A 19567-nucleotide genomic window follows, 5' to 3' on the forward strand; every position below is an offset into this window, starting at 1 on the left:
CCGAATACGAGACCCTTCTACACGGCCTCCGAATGGCAATCTCCATGGGCATTCAACGCCTAGAGGTGCGCGGGGATTCAAACCTCACAATATCCCAAGTAAATGGAGACTTTGACACCAAAGATCCGAAAATGGCAGCTTACCGCAATGCCGTCCTAAAAATGTCAGCTCGGTTCGAAGGACTTGAATTCCACCATGTAGCCCGGGATAATAACTAGGCAGCAGACGTCTTGGCACGCATCGGCGAAAAACGCGACGCCGTCCCTCCAAACATCTCCCTGGAATGGCTCTTTAAGCCATCCGTATTATGGGAAGAGGAGTCCGGAAATAACAATCCGGAGCTAGCTGCATCACCTAACTCAGACCACTCTGACACAATCGGCGGCTCAGCCAATGAAATAACACCTTCATCCCACGAAATAATGGCAGTAATTGCCCCGTGGACAGAACCATTCCTAGCCTACTTAATCAGGCAGGAACTTCCCGAAGACCAAAATGAGGCCCGCTGCATAGTTTGGCGATCTAAAGCCTACAAGGTCCATGAGGGAGAACTTTATAAAAAAAGCACAACCGGAGTCCTTCAAAGATGTTTCTCCGAAGAGGAAGGGCGAAATCTCCTGGCTGAAATTCACGCCGGACTCGGCGGGCACCACGCTGCAGCCCGGGCCCTTGTAGGCAAGGCCTTCCGTACAGGATTTTATTGGCCGACAGCCCGGGCAGATGCTCAGGACTTAGTCCAACGATGCGTCGGTTGCCAGCTCTTTGCTAATGAGAGCCACAGGCCACCCACCACCCTCAAAACTATACCCATCACCTGGCCGTTCGCGGTCTAGGGGCTTGACATGGTTGGACCCCTTAAAGGGGGGAACTCACAAGCACAAATACCTATTGGTCATGGTGGACAAATTCACCAAATGGATTGAAGCCAAGCCGGTTAAAACGGCAGAATCCGTACCTGTGATAGACTTCATATCCGGGGTAGTACACCGTTTTGGCATCGCCCACAACATCATCACTGATAACGGCATGAATTTCATGGCCGACGAGGTTAAACTCTGGTGCAAAAACATGGGCATCATGCTCGACTACGCTTCAGTCTATCACCCCCAAACTAACGGTCAAGTCGAGCGAGCAAATGGTCTAATCATGAACGGCATCAAACCCAGACTAGTGTGGTCCCTCAAGGAATCTAACACGCACTGGGTAGAGGAGCTCGACTCCATAATCTGGGGGCTGCGGACCACGCCAAACCGAACTACCGGATTCACACCATTTTTTATGGTGTACGTCGCAGAGGCAGTTTTGCCCTGCGATATAATTCATGACTCACCTCGCGTGCGCATGTACGAAGAAAGAGAAGCCGAGCTGGATCGGCAGGACAGTTTGGACGCCTTAGAGGAGGAGCGGGATGTGGCAAAAGCTCGTTCCGCATTTTATCAACAACAGGCTCGAAGATATCAAAGCAGGGAAGTACGGGCCAAAGCTTACAATGTTGGCGAACTTGTTCTACGCCTGCCGGACAAGAAAAAGGACAAAATTAAGCCCAAGTGGGAAGGTCCCTTCATCATCGACCAAGTCTTGACCGGCGGAGCATACCGTCTACGTAACGCATCTGACAACCGACTCGAGCCGAACCCATGGAACACAGCCCGTCTCCGAAGATTCTACGCCTAACGCCGGACTCAGAGTTCGTCTCACTCCTCCGTCCACCTTTTTACATTTTCACTGTCTCTTGTCCCCCACCTTCTTCCCACTTTTTTTCAATACCTTTGATAGGCTGATTTGTGCATTGTTCGCACACACTTGATGTGCTCCTAGCACTCATTATACCTGGGGGCTTCTTTAACAGAAGCTTATTTATACGGTCTTCATGCCCAACACATGTGTTATACTTCCGCATGTACCTTTTATTCACCATTATATGCATCGATATGACTTAAGTTTTGGCCAAGCTGGGTTGCCTGGCTCCTGTGCTTACCCCTACGTTCCCGATTGTTTGGCTAGGAGGTAAAGGGAGCACCTCTGCGATTGTTACTGCCGGGTCAGCCGGATGTGTACCTCATACTGGGTGAAGCCGAGAGCTAGCGTTCTTAAGAGAATATTCGGTCGGTGACTTGAAAGATGATTTATTACTTACTTATTTATTTGCCCCCAAATGCTTTTTCTGCTATTTTCGCAGTCCGGACATGCACTTTAGGGCATGCCTCCCAGGGAAAGGAACCCTTAACGGAACTATTCTCCCTGGAAGATGTTTCTTACAAACCATGTAATATAACATAGCTAGTTGGGCACTTGTCTGATAAAGCAATTATGACCCCGACGCCTTGTCTCCACGCATGCCCCGGTTCTTCTATAACTGTAAGGGTATTCGGACACACTCCGGACTGTTGGGTCCTGAGGTTGAAGCGAAAAGGTCCGCAAAGACAAATGATCTACAATCCGGCTAGAAGGCATTTTACATGTCATTTTAATTACATCGTCAAACTGACTGATTGTACTCCTCTTCAATCCCATCTAACAGGCTATCTAATTTACAGTCCTGTTGGGAATATTTCACGGCCAGCTCTACTTGGCCGTACATCAAGCTCACAGGGATCTCCTTCCCATCAGGCCCCGCGGGTCCGACCTCGGCCATGTGGTTTGGGTCAGCCTTCGGGTACCGTGTCTTCACCATGGCCCAGGCCTCCCTGGCGCCTTGACGGCAGGCCGATATCTTCCACAGACGGAGGCGTCGCCGTACTCCCTGAAGCTTCGCAGCAAGCCCTCCAAGGCCCTCGGGTAGGGAGACGGAAGGCCATAAGGCCTGAATGACGCCACTCATCGCCTGCCGAACACGTTCGAGCAGTTGCACCAGCTCGGGAAGTTGGTCACCTGTTGAACCGGGCATTTCCTCCGCAGGGCGGCCTGTGAGCACACCTAAAGACACATTTCTGTCAATCGACTTCCTCGCTGAATTCTTCTTTTCAAAGGAATTTGCTCAAGCACTTACTATAAATGCCGCGACGAAGCCGCTGATTCTCCTTCACGGAGCCAGACAGCTGGGCCCGAACATCTTTCAGCTCTTCTCCTAGCTGGATGTGGGCATCTTGGAGCTTGTTCCTCTCCTGCTGCACCTTCATAAGCACCCTCTCGCTGGCCTTTAGCTGACGCAGTAGCTGTTGCTTGTCCGGATCTAGTCCGGCGCCCTCCGCAATATTATTGTCAGGTTTATGCACACGCTGCACTTTGTTAATTACTTATCTTTTCAAAGTACGTATTACCAGCGGGGGTCTCTGTGGCTCCCCCTGTGGTGGCCAGTGCGGCCTCAAGTTGGGCCTTGCACTCTTGGAGCTCCTGGGACAGGTGGGTATTCTTCTCCGTAAGATCCTGCATAATAAATGATCCTCAAATCAGTTATTTTAACTATTTTAAGTCTCGGGGGCTACTGGCATATATGACTATTAAAATTACTTACCTGTATGTCTTTCACATCCTGCTCCGTGGCTCTGGTTAAACCATCTTGAGCGGCACGGAGGTGCGCATTTCCCGCATCAAAGGCATTTAACGCCTCCGGGAAGAAACACGCGTCACGAAGAACTGTCCGGCGACGCCTGTGATTCATGGCGCTCTCCACCTCAGACCGAGTGGCGGACAGCCTGTCGGCATCCTCCGTCGGAGGAGCGTCCGGCTCATGCCTTGTGTTCTCCTCCCCTTCCGGACCACGCGTTGGAGCATGGCTAGCGGAGGCTTGATTGGCAACCTCTCCAGACACTGTCCGGCGAGCGCTCTTTCTGGAAAAGTTATTTGCATTAATATACCTCCTAGGGATCCTTCCCTTAAAAACAGCGGTGCTCCGTACCGTTGCGGCGATGTTTCGGTTCACGCCGCACTTCTCCTCCGCCTGCTGGGCCGAACTGACCCTTGTTGGTCAGCCGCCGCGGGTTCGGCTTCCCGCCTTAAAGGCACCTCCTGTGATGCACCATCAGTATAAGATGGTCATAATTGAGCATGGATCAAATGATGGTGTCAAGACCTTGGTCGTAATCACCTGGGAGGCCGGAAACAAACCGGGGTAGTCAGCCGTAATGGCGACTAGAGCATTGTCCATGCTAAGTTGGTGGAACACCCCGTCAATCAGCTCCACCTTTATGTCCGGATCCTCTTCGGTGGCTGGATCAAGGGATCATTCCGGATCCTCGGGCTGTGGAGTTAGGCTTTGTATGCCCTCCATGTCCCGGCGCAGCTCCTGCGTCGAAATCACAAAGTAAGATAATTGACTTTGGAAGTATGGATCGGGTAGATAAACGACCGCTTACCCAGCTCCGAGGGTTATTCATGGAGAATCCATTCAATGGATTCGTGCGGAGGAAGTCCTCCTCCTCCCCCTTGTAGAAGCCGGACAGGATCTTTGCCAGATCAGCTGCCGAGCCCGGCCCTCTGCGGCCATGATGGGTGGCGTCGTCTTCCCCGTTGAAATCCCACATAGGGTGGCCCTATATTGGAGTGGCTGCACCCCTCGCATAATGCACGTGGCCATGATTCCAATCATGGTCAATCCGGAGTGGGCCAGTAACCTAATCCGGCCCATCAGATAATGGACGCTCCCATCGTCTTCCCGTTGAGGGCTCCGCGGGCGCCAACTCAGGCGTTTCTTCAAGGGAGCATTGGTGAACTCCGGGAGGCCGATCCGAACTGGATCCGGCAGAGGGGCGTCCTCCATGTAGAACCATTCCGAAGGCCAGTCTTCGGACGCCTTCTTCGGGGTACCGGATAGATATCCGGTCCCGGCGATGCGCCATATTTCGGCTCCGCCTAGTTGATATATCGACCCCTCGTGAGAATGAGGTACGAGGCAAAACAATCTCTTCCACATCGCAAAATGGGGCTCCATGCCCAAGAACAGCTCGCAAAGAGCTATAAAGCCCGCGATGTGCAAAATGGAGACAGGTGTGAGGTGGTGAAATTGGAGTCCGTAGAACTCCAGGAGCCCCCTGAGAAACGGATGTATGGGAAATCCGAGTCCCCTTATTAGATAAGGGACAAAGCATACACGCTCTCCCTTGGAAGGGTTGGGGATGCTTTCCGCCTGCTTTCCACCCCTGAAGGTGGCCAATCCGGCTCGAACTGGAACCATGAAAGTTGGGGGAAGATATCCCTCGGTTCGGAGGGCCACTAGCTCGCTGTGTGGAACTGAGCATCTCCCCCAATCTCCTCGCTTAGCACTGGGAGCACGAGAGGAGGAGCCGCGTCGACTATGCATGATGGAATGGGTTTTTGTCAGAAGCGCTTCGATGTGTACTTGCGGAGGGAGGATGATGTGAGTTGGATCTAGATCCTCGCCTCTCTTATAGGCGGCTCGTTCGCATGGCTAGGGGGTAAAATGCAAAAATGCCCTAGCTTTTCGCATTCATACGACACGTGGAAGAACGCCATTATTGGGCGTAGAAGCCAAGGAGCGCAACATTCATAAGGAAGCCGGACACTATTCGGCAGGAACATGAAGTTTGAAGGAGAACCCGCCTTGCAACGCCGAAGACAATATACGCGCCGGACTCTTCGTCGCAGAAGTCTAGTTCGGGGGCTACTGAGGGAGTCCCAGACTAGGGGGTGTCCGGATAGCCGAACTATCATCATGGGCCGGACTCCAAGACTATGAAGATACAAGATTGAAGACTTCGTCCCGTGTCCGGATGGGACTTTCCTTGGCGTGGAAGGCAAGCTTGGCGATACAGATATGTAGATCTCCTACCATTGTAACCGACTTTGTGTAACCCTAGCCCTCTCCGGTGTCTATATAAACCGGATGGCTTTAGTCCATAGGATGAACAACAATCATACCATAGGCTAGCTTCTAGGGTTTAGCCTCCTTGATCTCGTGGTAGATCCACTCTTGTAACACACATCATCAATATTAATCAAGCGGGACGTAGGGTTTTACCTCCATCAAGAGGGCCCGAACCTGGGTAAAACATCGTGTCCCTTGTCTCCTGTTACCATCCACCTAGACGCACAGTTCGGGACCCCCTACCCGAGATCCGCCAGTTTTGACATCGACACCCCCTTTAGAAGTGGATACCACGCCCTCTTGGGACGAGACGCATTCACAAGCTTCCAAGCTATACCCCATTACGGGTACATGAAGCTCAAGATGCCGGGGCCCAATGGAATCATCACTCTAGCCAATGATCCGGACATAGCACTCCGGGCCGAAAAAAACTGCCACACTCGCGGCCGAAGAGTTAACTGCGCTGCGCTCCGCAGTAGACAGGGACGACGTGATACTCGACAAACTACCCAAGTCTACCTCTTTTAAACCAGCAGACAAAATAGTCAAATTTCAGGTCCATCCAACGGACCCCACAAAAACAGCATCAATTGGGGTACAGCTGAACCCCACTGTCGGTGTCAAAACCGGCGGATCTCTGGTAGGGGGTCCCGAACTGTGCGTCTAGGAGGATTATAACAGGAGACAAGGGACACGATGTTTTACCCAGGTTCGGGCCCTCTTGATGGAGGTAAAACCCTACGTCCTGCTTGATTAATATTGATGATGTGTGTTACAAGAGTGGATCTACCATGAGATCAAGGAGGCTAAACCCTAGAAGCTAGCCTATGGTATGATTGTTCTTCGTCCTATGGACTAAAGCCATCCGGTTTATATAGACACCGGAGAGGGCTTGGGTTACACAAAGTCGGTTACAATGGTAGGAGATCTACATATCCGTATCGCCAAGCTTGCCTTCCACGCCAAGGAAAGTCCCATCCGGACACAGGATGAAGTCTTCAATCTTGTATCTTGATAGTCTTGGAGTCCGGCCGATGATGATAGTTCGGCTATCCGGACACCCCCTAGTCCGGAACTCCCTCAGTAGCCCCTGAACCAGGCTTCAATGACAACGAGTCCGGCGCGCATGTTGTCTTCGGCATTGCAAGGCGGGTTCTTCCTCCGAATAATTTATAGAAGATTGTGAACACCAGGATAGTGTCCGGCTCTGCAAAAATAAATTCCACGTACCACCGTAGAGAGAATAATATTACACAAGTTCAATCTGCTGACGTGTTTTGTGGCGTGACGTCACACAACTACCAAGCCTTTACTCAAATTGTTTTTATTGTTCCACCTCAGCGCGTTTAGCGAAGCGGTTTCCTTGGCACGTCTTGTTGAGGCAGAGATCGTGTTCCCCTTATTCCGGGATTCCCATCAATACGGACGTGGGTAACCCAACTGCGCCCGTTGCCACGCCCCCTCCATCGAAGGCGGGTTCCAAACGGTCACGGGGACGGCTCTTGGTATTCTTCCTCTTTATAATGAGACCAAGGCCCATTCTTTTTATTCAATCCTCTATCGAATCCGCCCCTCGCCCCGAGTTCCAACACCTAGGGCTCCAGATTCGGGGATCTTCGATCATTGACAATGTCCGGCCCTGACCTACGAGGCCGGTGGATGCCCTCCTCCATCACGGAAGAGGACGTGCTAAAGCTGAGAGACAACAGGTACTTAACCTACGAGATTTCGCATAGGCTGCCTGCCCGAGGGCAAGTTATCCCTACTCCCGAGCCTGGCGAGAGCGTCGTGTTCGTGTCTCACCTCCGTCGGGGTTTAGTCTTCCCGACGGATCCCTTCGTGAGGGGGCTCATGTTTTACTATGGGCTGGAATTCCACGACTTGGCTCCGGAGTCCATCCTCCATATCTCATCATTCATTGTTGTCTGCGAAGCCTTCCTCCGCACTACCCCTCACTTCGGCTTGTGGCTCAAAACCTTCAATGTGGAGCCGAAGATGATTGAGGGGCGTTAGGCAGAGTGCGGCGGGGCGGTTATAAGCAAGAGGGCCGAAGCTCCATGGCCCGAGGGCTCTTTTCAGGAGGAGCTCGGCTTGTGGCAACATGAGTGGTTCTATATCACCGCTCCCAGGGGCAGCAGGCAGAGGCCGCCGCCCGTCTTTCACTCGGGCCCTCCACAACGGCTGACGTCATGGGTCAACAAAGGGCGTGACTGGGGGACTCCCAAAGACGTACCCCTGTTGCAGGACCGAATTCGAGGCCTCCAAGAAAGGGAGATCAATCTGGTCGCAGCGGTACAGGTTAAGTTGATCCGGCGCCTACTGCCCTGCAAAAGTCGCCCCCTCCGCCTGTGGGAATTTAATCCGGAGGGGCCACGAGCTCTTCAACACTTCATGGGTTTGACACCCGCAGAGATGTACAAATTGTTCTTCGGATTGCAAGAAATGCGTCCGGAATTGACCGAGGATGCTGGCCTAAGCTGCAATCGCCCGGATACTCAAGTAAGTAGCCCTGTGTCCGGACACATCATCCATTTATTTATCGTGGGTTTGCCTTTTGATAGCTATCCCTAGACAGGAGTGGATAGCGCAAGCAAAACTGATACGGTGTCCGGCCCCCCTCCCTGAGACCACGTAGGATCCCATGCTAATCAAAATGTTGGAGGTTGCACCTTCGAAGGAGGGCGAAGGGGGGCACAGGGAAACTACCACCTCTGCCAAGGAGGCTTTTAGTAAGGGAGGAATCGAGAGTCCCTCCTTCCAGGGGGAGAAGAGGACCGCTTCTGAAGACCAGGAGGCCAAGGCCTCAAAGCGGGGAAAGAAATCTGTACCGGAAGGTCCTGTGCCGGGAAGAGCCCCGGCCGTACTGTCTCCTCGGAGGAATCAGCCCTCTAGCGAGCCATAAGTAAAAAGGGGGGATTTTGTAATAGTAGACATCCTTGCTTGATGTCTAAGGGTAACCGAAGTTTTCACCTTGTAGTTCGGATCTCAGTCCATCTCAGCACAGCTCATCGTCGGGAGACCTTCGTCCGAAGATGATGGAGAGCGAAACGCCTCCATCTGCCGCCCCGTCGTGCGGGGCGGGCGACCCTGAGGTGTCGTCACGGAGGGTCTCCCCGAGTCCGGCGGGGCCGGAGAGTTTGGCACCCGTTGGAGTACGGCCAGTGGAGCTGCAGGATTTGCTCAAGAGGGCCTCTATCTCAGAAGATCACCGCACATTAATGGGTAATGTGATTGAGAGGATCTCGTCCGCCGAAAGCGGGTTGTATGAGGCCGTCGAAAGTTTACTGATGGGGTTTGAGGTACGCAAAAAATGACATACCTTTTGACAGTTTTGCACATAAAGTGCGCCCTGTATAGATAGTAGCCCCTGAGACTTGGTATGCTGTGGAAAGCGATTGCGTGCCTAGGATCATAATCTCAGTTATTAATTGTCGCCTTTCCTATGCAGGTGGCGGAACGTTCGGTGGCCAGCCGGACTGATGGATTCTCCGAGCTAAAGAGGCAACTCGACGCTGCGGATGCGGACATCTCGCTGGTCAACAAACGACTTGATGAGTCACAAGGTATGTGGTTGCTCCGCGGTCGCTTAGTAAGGGAGCTGACGCCCATTCCTTACAATTTGTATGCTTGATGCAGATGGTGCTGCTGCTATGGAAGACCTTCGAGCAGAACTTGCTCGGGCCAAGGACCAAGCCAGAAAAAGCGAGGCGGCTGCCTCGAAGGCAGCGGAAGAGCTAGAAGCCGAGAAGGCTGCTCACTGCCAAAGCAAGGAGGAGATGGCCGGAATGGCCGCGATATTAAAAGTTGCTACCGACCGCCAGGAGGTTCTTGAAAGAGAACACCGAGCGGAACAAGAGGACCTGAAGAAGGCCAACGCCGATGCCAAGGATGCCCGTAGTGCGATGCGGGCTATGAAGGAGGAACTGCGTCAGGTCGGAGACATTGTGGCTGGAAAGCCCTTTATGCTGCGTAGGAAATTCACGGATCCGAAGTATGCTCAGCTGGGCCGATTGTACAGTGCGGAGGATCCCTATTTGGACTTGGCAGCGAGTGCGGCGGACGCAGTCGTGCACTTCCGAAGCCAGAAGGATCACGAAATGGAAGAGCTTTTCTGGTCTCAATTCCATAGTCCGGAGCGTCCACTTTCGTTGAGTGATCGGCTGGTTGAGTGGGCTAAGCTGAATAGATTGTCCGGACTTGCCATGACGGATGTGGTCACTCATCTGTGGCCGAAAAGGCCCAAGCCGAAGAGTTATTTTGGCTTGTTGCAGCAATTCCTTGGGGCGGTGCCGCGTATTGGGGCGATGAAGCGGTCGGTGTGCATAGAAGGTGCACGGATGGCTCTCGCCCGTGGTAAGACATACTGGGCTGAGATGGCTGCCACCGTTGTTGCATCCCGGGGTTCGGACAAGAGCCGATTCCCCACCGAGCACTATTTTGAGGAAGTCCTACAGGGCGCTCGTATAATAGAGTCGCAATGCTCGAAAGATGTTATATTTGAATGACATTTATGATTTCTGAGATCATGTTTATAATGCAATAGCTTTTTATACTTGTGCGTTCAAGTATTGAACTATCTCCTGTGCGGCCATATATGTATGTATAATCTGAAAGATGGCAGTCTTTGGCTTCAGCCCCCACGCACATGGTGCGGGGGTGTTTGCAAAAAGAAAAGCGCTTTTTCACACTTAATCCAACGTCTTGGTCCTTGTAAGGAGGTGATAGTGTAGCAAACTAGGCAACCGGACTATAATGCTTTATCACTTTCACTTAGCCATGGGAGCTCGAATGTGGGGCTACTATATAGCCCCTGGTGGCACCGCTCTTCTCCGAACTCGGGGCGCGTATGTGCCTGACCGGTAAGCGGTCCTTCGTCAAAGAGGAGGAATTTTAAACATTCCAATGGTCGATCGAGTGGTTGACCAGTCTCTCGCTATATCATGACAGTCAGTTTTCGGCTTTCTCTACTGAGGTGCTTGCCCGGCCGAACCGGGGCACAATCGCAGTAGTTCTCCTGGTGCCGCGTTAGCCGATGATACGGAAAGTAAGGCAGCAAAACACAGGAGCCGGGCAAACCCAACATTTGACCAAAGACATGATTCGGAGCTGATGCATATAACGCCTAACTCGAGACGCCGAACACTCCCTGAGGTGTTCGGTCTTTACGATATCGGGCAGAACAAGGCCCTAAGCCCCTAGTGTCCAGGTACAGGAGGGAACTTCTGACGCGGCCGATGCCAAAACGCTAGCCTCCTCCTCGGCTATGGTAGGAAACCGGGGGATGTGTATCAACAAGAGACAGTAAGAAAGGTTTATGCAGGGTCTCAATCTGAAAAGAATCCTTGCAACGGGTCCCTACTGCACGTCTGCGCCTGTGTCTCCGTTGTGCTGTATCCTGGACGGGTGTAGCACGCGCTTCATCTGAAAAAGAGAAGGATTTAGTTTCTAAGGAATATCGTGCAAAAGTTGTATTAAAATAAGGTATAATTTTGAAGATGAAGAAAGTTGAGCTCTATTGGCTCTCATCATTTATACGCGCGGCCCCTAAAAGAAAAAGGGGGTATGCGGCTGGGAAGCCCCTTGTTAAGCTATGCCGGACTCGTCTAACCATGTCCGAGGTCTAAATGACCTGTTTTTAGGGGCTTTGACCTGCAAGGTCTTATTAATGTGTGGCTGCTGAGGCAGCCACACATTCTCTGTGGTCGAGGGACACTTGGAGTTTTGAGATTATGCCACGTGGACCGGGCATTTTTAAGCGTAAGAGACACGTAATGTGTATTGCATTAAAGCGGGTGAAAGCTTCGCGCCCCAGTAGTGCTTAAGGGCTACTATTAAATGGGGCGATGGAGAGGGAGCTTTTCACGACGGAGGTTGTCGGATGAACCGAACACAACCTCTAGTGGTATAGAGCCTGTATAATTGGCTTAAAGGCCTGGCGTCACTCCTTTGAAGGAAGTGTTGCTATAGCGAATTTTGGTAGGTTCTATTCCCAGTCTGCAGACGGTGTCCTGGTATGGCAGGTGCCGCATTGCGTGTTATCACATGAAGTGAGTTCACTGTTTTGACTTATAGTGGGAAAGTCTTTTGTTTTCTGGAGTGCTGCTTTTGGGTTTCGCCACTTTCACTTGGTGTGTCGAGCCCCTTGTGTTCGGCGTTAAGTCGGCCGGACTGCTTGAAGACCCAACAATCTTTGTGGGTATGGTTTGCAGGCTTCCCGGAGGTGCCATGTATTTGACACAGTCTATCCAGAATCTTGTTTAGGTTGGATAGATCGTCACTGTTGTCCTTTAGGGGCAGTGTTTTGTTGTTCGGCCGAGAGCTTTTGAATCCGGCGTTGACCGCCGTACTATTTGGGCCATTTTCCTTATTCCGGCGCTGATCTTTTCTGCGTCGTGATTTCCCATTTCCATCCCTGATTTCGGATGTACTCGGGTCGCTGGTGCTGCATCTAGCCAGCCAGCTGTCTTCCCCCGCGCAAAAGCGGGTCATGAGGCTTGTTAGCGCGGCCATTGTTCTTGGTTTTTCCTGGCCAAGGTGTCTGGCGAGCCATTCGTCTCGAACGTTGTGTTTAAAGGCTGCTAAGGCTTCAGCATCCGGACAGTCGACTATTTGGTTCTTTTTAGTGAGGAACCTGTTCAAGAATTTGCGTGCTGACTCTCCGGGCTGTTGAGTTATGTGACTTAAATCGTCTGCATCCGGTGGCCGGACATAAGTCCCCTGAAAATTTTCTTGAAACGCATCCTCAAGCTCTTCCCAACTTCCAATGGTATTTTCTGGGAGGCTTTTAAGCTAGTGCCGAGCCGGCCCTTTGAGCTTGAGGGGTAGGTATTTTATGGCATGGAGATCGTCTCCTCTTGCCATATGTATGTGTAGGATATAATCCTCAATCCAGACTCCGGGGTCTGTTGTTCCGTCGTATGCCTCTATGTTTACGGGTTTGAATCCCGCTGGAAATCCATGATCCAGTACCTCGTCGGTGAAACATAGTGGGTGTGCGGCGCCCCTGTATTTGGGTGTGCCGTTGTCTTCAAATGCTCGATGGTTTATGTTGCTTCCTGGAGTCTTCTTTTTTGGCCCATAGATAGACCTGGCTGGGTCATCCTTTTTCCGAGGATCTGTATGCTGATCGTGTGCCGGCTTGTGTGCGGCGCCCCTTGTTGCTCTTGGCCTGTCATCTGGTCGTCTATCCGGCCAGGCGGCTTCTTTCTTTTTTGACTGCAGGGGCTCTAAGGCCTCCTCGTCAAATTCGGGCAACAGGTTGCGCTTCGGGTAGCTCTTTTTTTGGTGACTAGCGCCATATTTATCTGCGGTGTTGAGTACTTTGCTCCATCTCATTCTGAGTGCGTCCTCCACAGTTTTGAGCTTCTGTTTTTGCTTCTTCAAACATCTTGCAGTGGCGACGAGCCTTTTATGTAGGTTCGTATGCTCTGGTGATGTGAGATCGTCTTCGTCATGGATGGGTTGCTTGTCCAGTTCATCATGTCCGGCTGGCTGCTTGGTGACATGTGCGTCGTCCACTGCTTCGCCCTGCTCTAGGGCCGGGTCCGTATGGGTGCCGTTTTTATCAACGCCGGTCTTCGGGCGGCGCTTGCGTCGCCGTTTTGGTTGTTTGTTGGGGGAGTTGTCCTTCGCCACGTACCGTTTTTCCTCATTGTCGCTTCCTTTTGGTGTATCCACCATGTATACATCGTGAGCTGGGGTGGCTTTCCAGTGCCCAGTAGGCGCTGGTTCTTGGTCGTCTTCGGCATCGTCGTCCATACCGTCGATGTCTTCGGAGTCATAGTCTAGCATGTCCGTTAGGTCGTCGACAGCGGCTAACAAGTGGGTGGTGGGTGGGCTTTGAATTTCTTCGTCGTCTGCATCCCAGCCATCCTGACCACCGTCCGGCCAGGGCTCTCCTGATAATGAGAGATACTTTAGCGAACTCAAGATGTCGCCGAAAGGTGAGTGTTGAAAGATGTCCGCTGCGGTGAACTCCATGATTGGTGCCCAATCGGATTTGATCGGGGAGGGCGCGGGAGGTTCGGAGTCCGGCGAGGAGTCCGGCACCTCGGAGTCACGAGCTTTATGAGGGACAAGGTCAGTGTTCGGCTCTATCGCTGTAGAGGTTGCAGCCCACGAGGCGGTGTCTAGCCGTCCGTCCTCGATCTGCTCAGCCGGCTCCGAATTAAAGATCGGAGTGGTTTCGGGTGCGGCCTCCAGGGTACTGTCCGGCTGCAGAGCTAAATCATGCTCGCCGTGACAGTGCGGCACGCTCGGCTGTGGCTCGAATACATCGAGGATCAAGTTCCCGCGGATGTCAGCCGTGAAGTTCAAACTTCCAAATCTGACCTGACGGCCAGGGGCGTAGCTTTCGATCTGCTCCAGTTGGCCAAGCGAATTGGCCCGCAATGCGAAGCCGCCGAATACGAAGATCTATCCGGGGAGGAAGGTCTCACCCTGGACTGCGTCATTGATGATGATCAAAGAAGCCATCAAGCCTATCGGTGACGGCAAAGAGGAACTCTCAATGAAAGCACCAATGTCGGTGTCAAAACCGGCGGATCTCAGGTAGGGGGTCCCAAACTGTGCGTCTAGGCGGATGGTAACAGGAGACAAGGGACACGATGTTTTCCCCAGGTTCGGGCCCTCTTGATGGAGGTAAAACCCTATGTCCTGCTTGATTAATATTGATGATGTGTGTTACAAGAGTGGATCTACCACGAGATCAAGGAAGCTAAACCCTAGAAGCTAGCCTATGATATTATTGTTCTTCGTCCTATGGACTAAAGCCATCTGGTTTATATAGACACCGGAGAGGGCTAGGGTTACACAAAGTCGGTTACAATGATAGGAGATCTACATATCCGTATCGCCAAGCTTGCCTTCCACACCAAGGAAAGTCCAATCCAGACACGGGACGAAGTCTTCAATCTTGTATCTTCATAGTCTTGGAGTCCGGCCGATGATGATAGTTCGGCTATCCGGACACCCCCTAGTCCGGAACTCCCTCACCCACAATAGATGCCGCACTACGAGAGTTCTTGCGCGAGAATTGGGACATTTTCGCCTGGCATCCTTCAGACATGCCAGGTATCCCACGCAGGCTAGCTGAACATAGCCTAAACATACTAAAGGGATACAAGCCGGTCAAGCAGACTCTTCGGTGCTTTTTAGAACCCAAGCGACAAGCCATGGGAGAGGAGCTAGCCAAGCTACTTGAAGCCGGATTCATCAGAGAAATAAAACATCTGGACTGGCTAGCAAACCTAGTGATGGTACCAAAGAAGGACAAATCCTGGCACCGATGCGTCGATTTCAAAGACCTTAATAAGGCTTGCCCTAAGGATCCCTTCCCCCTGCCCCGCATCGATCAAATTATTTACGCTACTGCAGGACACGGTTCATTGTGTTTCCATGACGCGTACTCCGGATACCATCAAATCAAGATGGCGGAGTCCGACCAAGACGCAACAGCATTTATCACTCCATACGGTCCCTTCTGTTTTAACACCATGCCTTTCGGGTTCAAAAATGCTGGTGCAACCTATCAACGCATGATTCAGACATGGATGGAAACACAAATCAGCAAAATAGTGGAGGCTTACGTAGACGATGTGGTCATTAAAACCAGACACGTCAAATCATCAATAGACGACATGAGGCTTACGTTCGACAATCTTCGAACATACGACATCAAGCTCAACCCGGAAAAATGCGTTTTCGGCGTACCAGCCGGAAAACTCTTGGGCTTTATTGTCTCCAATCGAGGAATTGAAGCAAACCCGGCTAAAATCTGAGCTCTGTCACAGTTGGCTACTCCAACAGACCTCAAGCAAATCTAGAAACTAACTGAATGCATGGCCGCCCTAAGCCGCTTTATCTCCCGATTAGGAGAAAAGGCGCTACCTCTTTACCGCCTTCTTCGACGCACCGAACACTTCGAGTGGACGGATGCGGCTACGGCTGGGCTGGAGGAAATAAAATCCCACTTGGCCACCAATCCAATTCTAGCAGCACCAAATGTCGGCGAACCCATGCTACTATACATAGCCGTAACACACCAGGTTGTAAGCGCAGTGCTCGTCGTCAAACGAGAGACAGATGGACATAAATTCCCATTACAAAAGCCGGTATACTACGTATCCACTGTCCTCACTCCATGCAAGTCACGGTACCCACATTATCAAAATATAGCATACGCGGTCTTCATGGCATCCCGAAAACTATGACACTACTTTCAAGAGTGTTCAATCACGATGGCCTCCGAAGTACCACTCAATGACATAATAAATAACTGTGATGCCACGGGCTGGATTGCAAAATGTGCAATCGAGCTCCTCCCGTTCGACATAACATACAAACCACGACGGGCCATTAAGTCGCAGGTACTGGCTGACTTCGTCGCCGAATGGACAGAAGCCGAACTCCCTAAAGAGTATGACGCGTACTCCAATTGGATCATGCACTTTGATGGCTCTAAGATGCTAGCTGGTCTAGGGGCTGGCATCGTCCTAATGTCCCCCACCAAAGATACAGTCCAATACGTACTCCAAATACATTACACATATTCCAACAATGCAGCTGAGTATGAGGCATTGCTGCACGGTCTTCGGATGGCGGTCTCCATGGGCATTCAACGTCTAGAAGTACGTGGGGACTCAAATCTTGCAATATCTCAAATAAAAGGAGACTTTGACGCCAAGGACCTAAAAATGGCGGCCTACCATAATGTCGTTCTCAAAATGTCAGCTCGATTCGAGGGGCTCGAATTCCACCATGTGGTTCGAGATAACAATCAAGCGGCGGATATCCTAGCCCGCATCGTCGCTAAACGTGACCCCGTCCCACCAAATATTTTTTTGGAAAGGCTGTTCAAGCCATCCATGGTATGGGAAGGGGAGTCCGGCAATACTAGTCCGGATCCGCATACAACACAAGATCCTGAGCAATCCGACACAATCGGAGGCTCCGCCACCAAAATCACACCTTCGGCCCACGTGATTATGGCGGTCATCGCCCCGTGGACGGAACCCTTCCTAGCTTACTTAAATAGGCAGGAACTCTCGGAGGACCAAAATGAGGCACGTTGCATTGTGCGGCGCTCTAAAGCCTACAAAGTCCATGAGGGAGAGCTTTTATAAGAAAAGCACGAGTAGAGTGCTCCAAAGGTGCATCTCTGAAGAGGAAGGGCGACAGCTCTTGGCCGAAATTCTTGCCGGACTCGGCGGCCACCATGCCGCAGCCCGGGCGCTCATAAGCAAAGCCTTCCGTACAGGTTTCTACTGGCCGACAGCTCGGGCACACGCACAAAACCTTGTGCGACACTGTGTCGGTTGCCATCATTTTTCAAATCAAAGCCATATGCCACCCACCGCCCTCCAAACAATCCCCATAACTTGGCCCTTCGCGGTCTGAGGGCTCGATATGGTTGGACCCCTTAAAGGAGTAAGCCATAAGAAGAAATACTTGTTGGTCATGGTCGATAAATTCACCAAATGGATAGAAGCCAAACCAGTTAAAACGGCCGAATCCGGACCAGTGATAGACTTTATATCCGGGGTCGTACACCGCTATACTGTCCCCCACAACATCATCACCAATAATGGCTCAAACTTTATAGCCGATGAGGTGAAAACCTGGTGCAGCAAAATGGGCATAAAACTTGATTACGCCTCCGTCTATCACCCCCAAACATATAGTCAAGTCGAACAAGCGAAGGATCTTATTATGAGCGGCATTAAACCCATACTAGTGCGATCCTTGGAGGAATCAGATACGCACTGGGTCGAGGAGCTTGACTCCGTATTATGGGGGCTGCGGACCAAGCCAAATCGCACAACCGGATACAAACCATTTTTTATGGTGTACGTCGCAGAGGCAGTGCTATCTTGCGATATCATCCATGATTCACCTAGAGTGCGCATGTACGAAGAGAGAGAATCCAAGCTGGATCGGCAGGACAGCTTAGATGCCCTGGAGGAGGAGCGTGACATCGCGAAGGCCCGTTCCACATTCTATCAACAGCAGGCTCGAAGGTATCAAAACAGAGAAGAGCGGGCCAAAACTTATAACATGGGCGAACTCGTTCTATGCCTACCAGAGAAGAAAAAGGACAAGTGTCGTTGTCAAAACCGGCGGATCTCGGGTGGGTCCCGGACTGTGCGTCTAGGTGGATGGTAACAGGAGACAAGGGACACGATGTTTTACCCAGGTTCGGGCCCTCTTGGTGGAGGTAAAACCCTACGTCCTGCTTGATTAATATTGATGATGTGTGTTACAAGAGTGGATCTACCACGAGATCAAGGAGGCTAAACCCTAGAAGCTAGCCTATGGTATGATTGTTGTTCGTCCTATGGACTAAAGCCATCCGGTTTATATAGACACCGGAGAGGGCTAGGGTTACACAAAGTCGGTTACAATGGTAGGAGATCTACATATCCGTATCGCCAAGCTTGCCTTCCACGCCAAGGAAAGTCCCATCCGGACACGGGACGAAATCTTCAATCTTGTATGTTCATAGTCTTGGAGTCTGGCCGATCACGATAGTTCGGCTATCCGGACACCCCCTAGTCCGAAACTCCCTCAGTAGCCCCTGAACCAGGCTTCAATGACGACGAGTCCGGCACGCATGTTGTCTTCGGCATTGCAAGGTGGGTTCTTCCTCCGAATAATTTATAGAAGATTGTGAACACCAGGATAGTGTCCGGCTCTGCAAAAATAAATTCCACGTACCACCGTAGAGAGAATAATATTACAAAAGTTCAATCTGCTGACGTATTTTGTGGCGTGACGTCACACCACTACCAAGCCTTTACTCGAATTGTTTTTATTGTTCCACCTCAGCGCGTTTAGCGAAGCGGTTTCCTTGGGACGTCTTGTCGGAGCAGAGATCGTGTTCCCCTTATTCCGGGATTCCCATTAATACAGACGTGGGTAACCCAACCGCGCCCGTTGCCACGTCCCCTCCATCGAAGGCGGGTTCTAAACGGTCACGGGGACGGCTATTGGTATTCTTCCTCTTTATAATGAGACCAAGGCCCGTTCTTTTTATTCAATCCTCTATCGAATCCGCCCCTCGCCCCGAGTTCCAACACACAGGGCTCCAGATTCGGGTGCCTTCGATCTTCGACAATGTCCGGCCCTGACCTACGAGGCCGGTGGATGCCCTCCTCCGTCACGGAAGAGGACGTGCTAAAGCTGAGAGATGCCGGGTACTTAACCTATGAGATTTCGCATAGGCTGCTTGCCCGAGGGAAAGTTATCCCTACTCCCGAGCCTGGCGAGAGCGTTGTGTTCGTATCTCACCTCCGTCGGGGTTTAGGCTTCCCATCGGATCCCTTCGTGAGGGGGATCATGTTTTACTATGGGCTGGAATTCCACGACTTGGCTCCGGAGTCCATCCTCCACATCTCATCATTCATTGTCGTCTATGAAGCCTTCCTCCGCACTACCCCTCACTTCGTCTTGTGGCTCAAAACATTCAACATGGAGCCGAAGATGATCGAGGGGCGTCAGGCAGAGTGCGGAGGGATGGTTATAAGCAAGAGGGCCGACGCTCCATGGCCCGAGGGCTCTTTTTAGGAGGAGCTCGGCTTGTGGCAACAGGAGTGGTTCTATATCACCGCTCCCAGGGGCAGCAGGCAGAGGCCGCCGCCCGTCTTTCGATCGGGCCCTCTGCAACAACTGATGTCATGGGTCAACAAGGGGCGTGACTGGGGGCCGTCCAAAGACGTACCCCTGTTGCAGGACCAGATTCGAGGCCTCCCAGAAAGGGAGATCAATCTGGTCGCAGTGGTACAGGTTATGTTGATCCGGCACCTA

Source organism: Triticum aestivum, chromosome 2B (genome assembly GCF_018294505.1).
Source record: "Triticum aestivum cultivar Chinese Spring chromosome 2B, IWGSC CS RefSeq v2.1, whole genome shotgun sequence".
NCBI classification, from domain to species: domain Eukaryota; kingdom Viridiplantae; phylum Streptophyta; class Magnoliopsida; order Poales; family Poaceae; genus Triticum; species Triticum aestivum.